Here is a 14,269-nt window from a genome sequence, read left to right as displayed (position 1 = left end):
TTTTTTAGGGGATTTTTTTTTTCGGGGGTGGATATTTGCTGTCAAAGTGAGGCCAAAGTGAATGGGAGTCAATGGGATGCTAACAGCAGGTGATGGCTTGGTTAGCAATGGCTGCCCTTATGGAAGGTACACTTTCCGGGGGCTGGATTACCCCGTTGGGAAAAACCAAACTCTGGTCAGGCCAATCACAGCGTGTGTAGAGTCGGTGGGCGGGCTTTACATAATGACGGTACGTCACGGCAGAGTTGCGGAGGTTCTGCGTGCCACTCGTAAACACAGAAGCTGGCGAACAGCGGTCTTTTGAATCGGCTTTGGCCGCGACTCTGGAAGACTTGGAGTTAAGCTTGGAGTTAAGCCGTAGTCAACGCTTCTCGTTTACTTTGAATGGGTGACGTCATGCGTTGCCGAACTGAATTGTGGGTTCCGTTGCGTCGCTTCACTCGCGTTGCAAGCATAGGTTGCAAGCGGCAAAAGTTGAAGATTTCTCAACTTTTCAAGCACCAACGCAGGTGTCATCCAATCAGATCACCCTATGCAAATATCCTAGAGCAGACGCTAGCCAATAGCGTTCGTTTAAAACACTGGTGAATGAAGAGTGAAGAACGATCTAAAATGGAGGAAAAGCTAATAATTGCGGTGGGTAATCACCCGGTCCTTTACGACCAATCATTGTTTACATACTGGGACACAAACCGGAGAGACCAGGCCTGGAAGGAGGTGGCAGAGACGGTTGGAGAATCTGGTATGTATCATGCTTGTATTCTGTCCGTGTACTCTGTTTATCATTGAATGACAGGCAGCATATCATATCATGTGTGGATCAAATAGGCGCTATCGCCCAGCCAAATGAGGAATAAAATATTAAAGTGATCAGTTTTCATACACAAAATAATGAATTACATTTGAGTGGAAGGTGGATTTGACCGTTTATCTGTCAGTTGGCTGGTAGATGGTAAACGCTTAAAAAAATGTATTTATTATGAACCTTGCATAATTGAAATCTATACCAGAACCTGTTTTATTTGGCATGTTTAATTCAGTTCTTATTTTAATAACTAAACAAGTTTAAACACTTGAGCAACACTTGTTGTATTTGAATGAATTGTTTAATTTATTTACATTTTTGCATGTCAGAGGATACATGTAGGACCCGATGGAAGTCACTGGGGGACAGATTTAGGAAGGAGAAGAAAAAAGAAAGGGAAATGACAAGGAGTGGGGCAGGGTCGCCTGGGACCCAACCCTGGCGTTTCATGGCGGTGTTGGGATTTCTCACACCATTCCTTCATGACCGTGAGACGTCCAGCAACATCCCCAGACGACCTCTGCCCCCTTCACATCAGTCCATCAGTCCAGAGCCAGAGGAGGACAGCCAGGTCAGAGAAGACAGCCAGGCCATCACCCAGCAAGCCCCTTCAAGCAGAGGAGATGAGGCAGGCAGTGACACAGGCAGGCAGAACCTAACAAAGCTCTCAAATACATTATTATTTCAGTACTATCAAGGAGGGTTAAGTCATTTAGAAAATCAATGTCAATCTGTGTAGAGCTGAACCATATGCTGCAAAGTTTAGGCCACACAACCGTTGACACCTAATGCGTAATAACGTTATATAATAAATTATTTCAAAGAATGATTTGACATTAAAATCATGCCATGTTCATTGATTATCAATTGTTGCTGTAACTATGCAGGCAGACAGACAGAGCAGGAGGAAACTGTCGAGATCAATGACAAGGGTAGGAAGAGAAAAAAAAAGGGAAATGTCTTCTTTTGAGAGAGGACTGTTGGCAGCAATTGAGCCCCTGACGCAGATGACCACGCTGCCACATCCACCACCACCGCCGCCGCCTCCAACACCAGCAGCAGATGAAGACGAGGTTTTCTTTCAGAGCCTCTTGCCGTCCCTTCGTAGGCTTTCTGTGCTGAGGAGGGCCAGGCTTCTGCACACACACACACATACATATTACATACATACAGCACTAAAATAAACATATTAAAATAATCGTATGGCTGTATTGTTTTCTCATGTTCATATAGAATAATACAGTAAGTATTTTAAATTTGTCGTATCATACAGCGCTGTCGACGCAATACAATCACTTAAAGGGATAGTTCTCCCAAAAATGTAAATTCTGTCATCATTTACTCACCCTCAAGTTGTTCCAAACCTGTATGAGTTTCTTTGTTCTGTGAAGGCCTTTGTATTTTCTCTCCAGTGAAAATCTGCTCAAATCATGAATGTATTAGTTGAAAACAGGGCTGAAAGGGCAAAGGCTATGTACATTATGACATGGTGATGAAAATATAAAACCAACATGTTAATTTAATGTAAAAAATAATTGTTATGACACTTGGAATCTGCACTTTTAAGAAAAATATAGGTAGCTCTTAAAAGAGCTTTTGGGTTTTGTGGCTCTGAAAAGAGCCTTTGGCGTATTCTATGAATTCGGCTGCCATGGCACTGCACCCTCCTGGTTGAAGTAGTAGGCACAGTACGTCTCTCGGAGTTGGATAGCTCTACGGGTGGCATTGTTGGAGCCCATCCTTGGTGCATCTCGCAGGGCCTCAGGAGCTGAAGATGGCTCAATGGTGTGTTCAGCTCTGTGTGCGCATCTTCTCCCCCTTTCCAGCAGGGGCGGACTGGCCATCTGGCGTACCGGGCGTTTTCCCGGTGGGCCGCTGGACAATGTGGGCCTGCCCGTTGCTACGTAAATATATGAAGAATAAATTATAGTAAAACTACGTAGCCTATATCCTTCCGTCAGCCCAGACGAATGGCCCGCGCAGTCCTCTTGAGGCAAAACTCCATGCAAAACTCTAATCTATAGCCTGCTCAGTCCCAGTGTCTCAGTGGTGTAAAAGCGCTCGTCAATGTCAAAATGTTTGCGATATCCAATCAAATTCAACGAGGCGGCATTTACTGTGCACAGCAGCCGAGCAGCGCGGGCGACACTTGAATGCGAGCCGAGGTAAGAGCTGAATAAGAGTCAATGGGCAGCAATATTTCCCAACTGTTAACGATTTTAAAAATGTTAAACGACGGACATTAATTTCCAGGGATGTAAACTACTGTTGAGCTTTCAGAATGAATCCGATTATAATGCCTTTTACGTTATTCGTCGTCAAAGAATGCACAAAGAAACATTAGCGTAGGTGTCGCAGTTTTCAGCATATCAGAGGGAATGTTTGTCTTTCTGTTTCCAGGCTTTCTTCAGTAATTTCACAATCATTTTCAAATGATTCATAATACTCAAAATATCTTTCTCATATATCATGCTAAAACTGGCAACTTTCATATTCAAGTGGCCAATGGAAAGTGACATATGAAAATAAATATATAATTTGCTAGTTACATGCATTATTTTACACACTGGTAATCAAAAGTTTGAAATAATTAAGACTTCTTAAATTGTTTTTGAAAGAAGAAGGCTGAATTTATTTGATCAAAAATACAGTAAAACCACAAATATTAAGAAATATTGATACAATTTCCAATAGGCCTAGTTGTTTTCTATGAGAATGTATTGTAAAATGTAATTTATTTCTGTAAAAGCTGACTTTTCAGCATCATTACTTCAGTAAGTGTCACATGATCCTTCAGAAATCATTTTAATATGCTGTATTTTTCATATCATTTTTAAACTCTTTTCCACTATTTGAGCTCAATTCCATAAAATTACAGATGTCTAGATACTTTAGCCACTAGAAAGGCACCCTAAAACAGTCCACATTCTGCACTACATCCTAAGTCTTCTAGACCAGAGTCCTGCACGGGTGACGGGTGACCCGCGAATATTGCTGAAACGGGTGAAAAACATCCTACTGTGTCGGATACGGGTGCGGGTCGGACAAGGGAGAACACGGGTCTAAACACGGGTTTTAAACAGTCACGTGCAAACGAATATAGGCTTATATATAAAAATATATGCATGTATATTGTAGATGTGTTCCTAAAAATATGCATATAAAAAAATATGACTTGCCTGTATTTCAAGTTGATTTTCAAATCCATATCAGTTTATTTGTTCTCCTCCCAGGAGAATCACAACCGCGCGCGCGCTCTGCCTGCACTCGTCGAGATGGATCATGAGGAGTTGAAGAAAAGATAGCCGCAAATGTGGAAGTTCATCGCTGAGGAAGCACGCAGCTAACTGTGGTAACAAAACCAAGCACACGCAGTTCAATCGAACAGTATTTTTGTTATGGTTCCTGAGTTTAGTCTCTTAATAACACTGTCTTAGTAGCCGACATTAAGCCACTTTTGTACTTTTGTACATAGTATACGTTATTAGTATTATGTTTACTGAGTTTGGTCTCTTAATAACAGTGTCTTACCTACATTAAGCCACGTTAAGCGTTTTAGAATGTCCCGAAGTTGTCCTTAAGTTAATGGTCGTGTAATAACTTATGTATGCTGGCAATAAACATTTTTGTAAGTGTGTCTGTAGTAAACGTTGTTTGTACGGGAAGAAGGAGGCGGGAACCGGCGGACAATCAAAACATTTAATCAAAATAAAATGGCGGCGACAGCCCCTCACGGTCGACTGCCGCCTACATACAAACAAACACAAAATGAAAATAAAAAGCTGCAGCCCCTCACGGACGACTGCAGCGAACACAAAATAAAACATAACACAAAATCCAGGCCTGGTCCTCTCTCGTCCCTCACTGTCGTCGCTCCTCCTTTATAGTCCCTCACTCCTCCGCGAGGGCCGAGATCGCTGCGGCGCGCAGCTGGCGCTCATCCTCCCTGATGTGCGCCGCCTCGTCCCGCCCTCACGGTCCCTCGGCCTCGCTGCTCGCCACATACCCCCAACGCCCTTCGCAGGCCGACGGGGGGGGGGGGGGGGGGGGGGGGCGATCACGGCGGCCGCGGGACCTGGGGGTAAGAACAGCGAGGTGAGAGAACGGAGCGGGGAGCATGAGGAGCGACAGAGACGAGAGAGTGGAGAGAGGAGAAAAAAAAAAAAAAAAAAAAAAAATTCTGGTCTGGTTCCCAGACACACTGCCGCTCGGTCCTCAGCCAGCCGAGAGGCTCTTCCTCGCGGTGCCATGCGGTGGTACTGGACGGCCGGTGGACGGCTCGACACTCCTCCGCCCCCTGGCGGCCGGCGGTGGCTCCTCCTTCTGAGGGCGGCCGGAAGCGAGTCCCCGTCCCGCGCTCCCTGCTCCTCCCCAACCTGGCGGACGGCAGCGCTCCGGCTCCTCCCCAATATGGCGGGCGGCAGCAGGCTTCGGCTCCGGGCAAGCGCTGGGGACTCCTTCGCCCCCTCGCGGACGGCAGCCACCCCACCTCGACCCAGGGGCACGGCAGCGAGCTCTCCGTCCCACCGACCTTCATCCGCTCCAGCACCACCGCTTCACAATCAAAACATTTAATCAAAATAAAATGGCGGCGACAGCCCCTCACGGTCGACTGCCGCCTACATACAAACAAACACAAAATGAAAATAAAAAGCTGCAGCCCCTCACGGACGACTGCAGCGAACACAAAATAAAACATAACACAAAATCCAGGCCTGGTCCTCTCTCGTCCCTCACTGTCGTCGCTCCTCCTTTATAGTCCCTCACTCCTCCGCGAGGGCCGAGATCGCTGTGGCGCGCAGCTGGCGCTCATCCTCCCTGATGAGCGCCGCCTCGTCCCGCCCTCACGGTCCCTCGGCCTCGCTGCTCGCCACAGTGTCTATAATGTAATATGCTAAACTGACTTTATTGCGGGTGCGGGTCGGGCGTCGGTTCTATTTTAAGCGGGTCGGGTCGGGTGCGGATTTTAATTAGTGCTGTTGTCGGAGAAGGGGTCGGATGCGGTTTTAAGCACTGCGGGTACGGGCGGGTGCGGGTTTACAAAATCGGAGCTGTGCAGGACTCTGTTCTAGACAATAGCATTTTATATGGTCTGATTTTATGGTAGGTATTGAACTTAATGATATTAAACTACAGTGTATGGAAAAGAGAAATCAAAATTTGTATACTAAAAAAAATAAATACAATTTGCCATGTGCACCAGGAAAGACAAATTATAAACTGAAGAAGTATGCCTGTCATTCAGTATGATAAGCATTTCAATAAAACAATTCATATAATTCATATTTTTGAATAAATAGCTTCTGTGTTTAAAATTGCCCTGTGTATAATGAGCTGGTGGGTTTATGGTGAGGTGTGTTGCACACCGGGTGTGATGGGCCGCTTTGTGCCAGAAAGTCCAGGGCCACTTTTTTGCCCCAGTCCACCCCTGCTTTCCAGTGTCTTCATGCGCAGGAAGTTGTGCAACACACATGTGGCCTTCACACACACCTCTGCAACCTCTGGACTGGTTGCAATGACACGGGCGGTACATCCGCCACCGAGCTGAGAGGATGCCAAAGGCGCACTCAACTACCAACCTAGCCCGGCTGAGGCGGTAATTGAACACCCTTTTCTCTGGTGGGATGTGATGTCCAGGGTATGGCCGCAAGAGGTTGGTCATCAGTGGGAAGCCCTCATCCCCTGCAGATTGACCATTATTTGGCTTGACACCGGAGTGGTCTGGATCAGGTGATGATGGACCAGGATCGGCTTGGGTTCCTGTCAGGTCGGGGTTGGACTTCTGGTCAAGTCTCGAGCTCAAGCCCTCCACCAAGGACAGCAAGTGTTATCTCCTATCCAATACAAAGATTATATGAACATGTGAACTCATGAATGTTTTTTTTTTTTTTAGCTGATTTACAACAGAACTGAATTCTTGCAATTGCATCACTAATTGTGTTATTTTCCTGTTTATTACTGTGAAGCTGCTGTGAAACAATCTGTATTGTATAAAGCGCCGTATAAATGAAGCTGACTTGACTTGACTATAACAAGAACATGAACACAAATTTGAAAACCTCACTACAAATAATCCAGAGTTGAAGATAAATGATATTAATCCTACTCTGTCTGTTACACTACCTCACACCTGAAATCACTGATCGAGTGAATCTCCTGAACTTCTCCTGAACTTCTCCAGATCATTTCTAATCCATTCATGTTGTAACACCTGCTCTAACGTCGGCCGTTTCGTTGGATCCCGGGCTAGGCACTGGCTAATCAGATCACTGCATTCTGTACACATTTTATTAAGGAGAGAGCTGGTTAGTCATGATGACCATGTGACACGAATGTTGGCAATTATGAAAACAGCATCTGGTGAACTATAAACTGAATGCATTTCAACTTGAAACATCTTACATACTTCACCTTTACCTGTTTCTAAACAGAGCCTTTGCTTTATGTGTGTGTGTTTATCGATATTCTTCACTCACCTTTGGATAAGTTGGAGTTCTGAAATGTAACTTTGGCCTGTGTGATTTCCGTTCTATTGCCAAAGGGAGAACGTCCGTTAACCATCAGGTACAACAACACCCCTAGAGCCCAGACATTTGCTGGGACGGCGTGGAATCGAGATTCTGTGAAGACTTCAGGTGGGCAGTAAGAAGGTAATCCTGTGAGCAAGACATTTTTGCACATTGTTGAGCAATTTCTTCAAAGCATCAAATAATCAGAAAGTCACTACATCCAGGTTTCCACACTCCAAAAATACTCACCACGGTATATTTTTGTCTCGTAGCCATCACCACTAAGTAGCTGACCGCAGCCAAAGTCGATCAGCTTGAGCTCTAACGTGTTTGTCTTCACCAGGAAATTCTCTGCATGAACGTCATTATGAAAAACGCCATGCTCGATGCAGTGCTGTACCGCCAGCGCAGCCTGTCGCAGGATGACCCGTGCTGTTGTTTCATCCAGTTGACACGAATGACGAATGATGAAGTCCAGCAAGCTCTCGCAGGGGTCAGGGAACTCCATTATGAGAACGAATGTCCGAGGATGTTCAAACCAGTCGTACAGTCGGACGACGTAGGGGCTTATGGGTTCATGCCTCATCATTAGCAGCAGCGCCACTTCTGTAACGAGAGGTTCGGGATGCCCGGGCTAGAGAAAAGTAGTAGACAGAAGGTTAGCTGGGTAAAAATCTGAAGAAAACCTATCATTTTTAAATGTACTTTTCTTTGATCTTTACAGACACGATCATCAGAGCCTTTCCAGGTTTATTGATCTATTACATTTACACCTAATGCTTCCTACAGGTGTATTGACTACAGTAATCAGCACTTAAACAACAAACAGCACTTAAACAACAAATACAACTTTTGACCAACTTACAATATCAAGATAACGATCATTGTCAATCTTGTGCATCTGCTTGATGGCAACCTGCAAAAAAAAAAACAGCGTTCAATAACGGTATTCAAGCGCCTGACTTTGCACATAACATTTACGATTTGAGCATCTAAGTATTAACCCATCTGTATTAAGAATGTTTTGATGCATGCAAGAGCAAAAATGTTTGTACAATTCAGCAAGATTGCTTTACCTTTTTGCCATCAAACTTCCGTGTTCCCTTGAACACTCTCCCAAAAGTTCCGGATCCAATCATCTCTCCCACGTTATAGAGAGTCTCAAAGGAGTCTGAAAAACAAAATATGAGAAATGTATGAGCTTGCAAACAAGACGATAATAATACTGTTTAAAACAATGTTGGAGAAATAATGTCTTTAATAATTTTAATAATAAATAATACTTTTACTTTAAAAAAAGGTTCCCAGTAAAATGAAATCCAATGTGACTGTACACTGCCCAGCCTTATTTCAGTCTCACCTGTTGAGCTCGTGTTCACCGGTGAAGCCTCCATAAGGCCATTTGAAGTCTCCGTTGGCTCGACGGGAACTTGACCTGGCAGCGGATGGCACATCCACTCTTCGTCGCTCCAACTGCCCTGTTCGTTTCGGCTATCCGATCTATCGCCACTCCACCTCCAATCGACGATGTACGAGCCTCTGCTGCTAAGGCTCAACGACTCTCTGCAGAACCGCCTCACTGTATTGTCCTCAGAGAGGGACAAATATGATGTGGACATGATGCCTGCTGAAGACATTTTTAATAATATTAATAATCAATGTCAATGGTGAAATTGTTACTTTATGTTTTATTTTTTTCAACTTTCTATTTTCAATGACACATTATTTTGTTAACTGAGCCATAACTTGTGTAATAAAAGCCTATTCTGACCTCTGCGAAAGCCTTTAGATGGAGTGGACGGACGTCCATGATCATCTGGGCTCTGCCGGCTGCCGCTCTGCCACTCTCTCTTCCTGTCAGTCCGACCTGTTGGCACAGAAACAGAAAACTCAGAAGACAGAAGCGCTAAATGTGTAGGAAGCTCCTGGATCTGTGATTGCTAGATCCTTTGTTTTATATTAAAAATATCAGTGCAAACAAGACGATAATAATTCTGTTTAAAACAATGTTGGAGAAATAATGTCTGCAGATTGACCATTATTTGGCTTGACGCCGGAGTGATCTGGATCAGGTGATGATGGACCAGGATCGGGCTCTGGCTCCAGATCCGCTGGAGGAACAAAAGACTCCACAACATCCACATCACTGAGACAACAGCAGAGGAGCGAGCGCCTCACAGCCTTACACACGTTCCTGAGGAAAGAACGAACTCGTTTCCTCTTCTTACATTCTGTGGGTTTTTCTGAAATGAAGAAAACAAAACTGAATGATTAGAAACATCTCTGACGTCCAATTAGGCAGTGATAAAATGACATAACGTCTAAGGTTACGTATGTAACCTCTGTTCCCTGAGAACAGGGAACGAGCGCTGCGTCTAGCTGACGCTATGGGGAACGCCCTCGGCGTGACTGGTGTCTGAAGCTACTATCGAATCACGGCAAAGTCTTTGACCGACGTCAGCCCATGACGTCATCAACGTGCGACCCGGAAGTATAAAAGGGCGCCGTGCCAACACATACACATCTTCTCGTCTGAAGGGACTGTATGGCAGATAGGCCCTGAAGCATGGCAACGCGACGCAGCGCTCGTTCCCTGTTCTCAGGGAACAGAGGTTACATACGTAACCTTAGACGTTCCCTTTCGAAAGGGAACTCTCGCTGCGTCTAGCTGACGCTATGGGGAACGATATACCAACGCCGCCATGCTGAGGGGAGTGTCTGCCCATTGGCAGTGACAACTGTCAACTCAAGTAATTCATAGAAAAAACCTGAGCGACTCCCCCTCAGGTCCTGGGCTGACAGTGACAGCACTCCCTACGGTCATAGCCCAAGCTATACAACTAAACGGAACCCTAACGCACTGCGTGGAGTTCCATCCAGACAACTCCAAGGCCCGGGACCACTACTTCCAATGAAGGGGTCCCTTCAAGGGAATGTGGCTAGGGGACCCGAAGGAACCCCAGCCAGTCACTACTCGGGAAAAAGTTCTCCCGAGTGCCACCAGGGAGGCCTGACCTGGTGCCCTAAGTGTTATGGACACTTCGGTTTAGCCAACCCTGTCTGTTCAAAACAGAGCCTCTGGATGGTGCCCAAAGGGCGTCCAAGCTAAGGGACTGAAACACAGGCAGTCTTACTTAGCCCGGAACTCAGAGACGGGTTATCCAAGAGAGCAACACTCAGCGTAGTGCTTTTCAACCCTTGCTATCGAGGGGAGTCTGCCTGCTCAAATCAAGGATCTACCAGGTGCTTGTGTTTCAAAGCAGTAGGGAGGCCGAAAGGGCCTAATGACTGATCTAACAGGGAGGCCTCATGAGAGGCCTACGACCGTCTGACCAGGCTCAGGCGGCTGAGCACTCATAGACGACCCTCATTGAGGGGAGCAGCTGAGCCTGCCTGGCGAGTAACCTCCAGCTGTAGGCCCAACTACCACAAGTTCTCACAGAGAACTGGTAATCAAAGTGCCTAGCTCAGGAACTTCAACTTTAAGGAGGCCCTGTGGGCCTACTACTTGATAGCGGGTATTCCAGGGAGGCCTATAGAGGCCTACTACCTAACCGCAAGCCATGCTGGAAACCCAAGCATCCAGGCTCGGGACTCCGTCCTCAGGGAGGCCTTAGTGAGGCCTACTACCTGACAGCAATACCGCCTGCTGAGGTTACCCTTGTTTTCTCAAGGAGGCCTAATGGAGGCCTACTACTTGACAGTCAAGCTACGCAGGCTAGTCGGGCATCCTGTTTAAGGAACCCGTCCTCAAGGGAGGCCTATTAAGGCCTACTACCTGATAACCAGCCTTTAGGGAGGCCTGGAGAGGCCTACTACCTGATTGCAATACGTGCTAACTGTTTCAGATGACTGGGTCCCAGGAACACCTTAGGGAGGCCTGATGGGGCCTACTACCTCGTTCGAGTGACCACCATCTGGGACTCGACAGTCAAGCTACGCAGGCTTTTCGAGCATCCTGATTAAGGAACTCGCCCTCAAGGGAGGCCTATTAAGGCCTACTACCTGATAAGCAGCCTTTAGGGAGGCCTGGAGAGGCCTGCTACCTGTTTGCAATGCGTGCTAACTGTTTCAGATGACTGGACCCCAGGAACACCTTAGGGAGGCCTGATGAGGCCTACTACTTTGTTCGAGTCAGGGAGGCCTATTAAGGCCTAGAATTAACAGCAGGCTTTCAGGGAGGCCTGATGAGGCCTACAACCTGCCTCTGAGAGCGACCACAATCTGGGAACTCACCCTCAGGAAAGCCTAGTAAGGTCTTAGAGTTAACAGCAGGCCTTTCAGGGAGGCCTGATGAGGCCTACAACCTGCTTCTGGTAGTGATCACAACCTGAGAGCTCACCCTCAAGGAGGCCTAGTAAGGCCTTACACCTACCAGCGGGCCTTCGGGGAGGCCTGATGAGGCCTACAACCTGATAGCCTCCAGGCTAGCTGTCCTGATGCGCACATCGGTACATACCTCCAGTGAGGCCTGTTTGAGGCCTTCCAACTGATAATGCGCCTTGTTCAAGAGGCCTACTGAGGCCTACAATTGACAGCCGACCTTCAGGAGAGCGTATTACCCCTATTTAACCTGATAGCCAGCTAGGCTAGTAGTACCTTGATGCTTAAGCATTGTCACCTGCCTTACTAGAGGCCTGATAAGGCCTACCACTGTCACCGTTTACTCTTGAGAACGGTGCAATCCTTCCTGCTAACTGGGACAGCCATATTGAAAAATGTGGGTTGTAGTAATATTAGACCCTACGGCTCGTTTTCATGGAGGCCTGCTGAGGCCTAACACATGATAGCTACCCATTACTATGGGGACCCGTACCAGGGAGGCTTGTAGAAGCCTACAAGCTGTACGAGTTTCGCAAAAAACGAGAAATAACTGCCAGACAAACAAACTGACTGCTATTAAAACCAACGACTCTCAATGAGAGGAGGCCTCCGATCTAAGTACAACAAAAAAGGTGACGGTGCCTCAGCAACGCGCCTCCTTCATCCACATACCAACTGACGCCGTAGCGCTCAGTCGTAACAGAGACAAACTAATCCAACCTGCAGTGGCTTAGGGAACCGAAGACACATAGTAACCCTAGGCGGTAGACAAACACTACATTCTATCAGAAAAGTGTGCTACCGCCTAGTAATCCGCAAACATTTCAAAGAAAAGAGCGGCGGCCTAAACACTACTCTCAAAATGAGAGGAGGCCCATCTTCTGATAACCATAAGCGGTGGCCTATGTGGCGCCATCTTGACCAACCAGGGAAAGCCAACACACGCTCACAAACATAGCCCAGATAATGGTGCTGTGTTAAAGCCTAACTAAGCAGGGGAATAGACAGTTCTCTCTGATGAATACCCAACTCTATACAGGAACCTGAGGTCTGTAAGAAATACATATTTTTAGTATAACACACAAAAATGACCACTCTCACCTGCGGCATGCTGAGCGAAGACTCATTGTGCGGTTCTCACCACCATGTTCTACCGCCCTTGAATGCCTGAAAGGGGCGTTCTCACTGAGCAAGTCCGGGCGGGCCATCAGAACATAGTTCTACTCACCATAGGCCCGCCTCAGGCCTGATGTAAGAAGCGCCTGGGTAAAAGTCATTAAAAAGGAAAAAGGAGAGGGCTATGATGTAATCGCCCTCAAGGGAAGTGATCCATCACCAACGCCTTCGTTGAGAACGTTTGTCCTGGATCACCTCCCTTACATCCTTTTTCCAGCGGGAATCCCATCTCCTCTGTACCCTGCTCCTCCAAGGAGGGGGGGCACGAGAGGAGACGCTAGCACTCTGGTCCTGCCTACGGTCCTCAGACCGTGAAGGACCAGGTCCCGCCTGCCTGGGTGGGGGCGCGGATCTCAGCGGTATGCATGTTTTATTCTTAAATGCCGCTGAGCGCGCCTTCGCCTCCCTGAACTTTCCAACCACCGCCTACACGGAGGTGCCAAAAAGTTCAGTAGGCGAAACCGGCGAATCGAAGAGAAAACCCTTTTCTCTCTCCCCGATATAAGCCAGGCCCAACCACAGATGCCTCTCCGTAACCACCATAGCCGCCATAGAGCGGCCGATAGCAGCAGCAGTCTGCTTGGTGGCCCGGAGAGACAGATCTGTGGTGCGGCGCAGCTCAGCAACCGCCTCAGGGGACAGCCCGGCCCCCTGGTCGAGATCCTCCAGCAGGTCCGCCTGGTACGCCTGAAACACCGTCATGGTGTGAAAAGCAGCACCAGCCTGACCCGCTGCCGTGTATGCCCCTGCCATTAAAGCACAACGTGATTTAGAAAGGCAGAGTTTGAGCTCTTCAGTGTTGATGCCCACGAAACGCGAGAAAAGTTCGCAAACTTTCCTCGCCAGTCGGTAGCCTCAACACATATCCATATTCCCCTATCCCCTCGACATCAGCGAAGTTAAAACGCTGATGTTGATGAACATTGGGTAGAATATGGATTCTTCCATGCCCTCTCGATCTCTGTAAGAAGATCAAGAAGGAATGGAAGGCTCATCTGAGCTGATGGTTTATGGCCAAGGAGAAATCGATCGTGCAATCTACCACGAGCGATCTCTCCTCTAACGCGCCAACATGGCAGCAGCAGCCTGCCCGCAGCACGTTCCATAACATTCATCAGCTCAGCAGACACGGTCAAGGTGGCTGAGAGGATTCATACCACTCTCACCAGCCATCCCTAAGAGCACTTGCTGTTTAGTCTCGTTAGCCGCCAGATCGTCGCGACGATCGGCGAGCTGCATCTGAGAACCCATGATGTATGCCAACGCTCATCCTCAGCTTGAGCGGGACAGCATCATCCAGTCCCAGATGCCAAACTTTCTTCCCTCAGGAAAAAAGCCAGACTAGAGTGGAGCGATCTCAGATTGAAAACCGCTCACACTCACACACAAACAACTTCAAATGAACTTGACTGTGCATGCTCTTGATCCCAGGCAGTAAATACACACTTGTGTGTAT

This window comes from Gobio gobio (genome assembly GCF_949357685.1).
Source record: "Gobio gobio genome assembly, chromosome: 22".
Lineage (NCBI taxonomy): Eukaryota > Metazoa > Chordata > Actinopteri > Cypriniformes > Gobionidae > Gobio > Gobio gobio.
The sequence above is the reverse complement of the archived record's forward strand: the minus strand, read 5'-3'. Positions refer to the sequence as shown.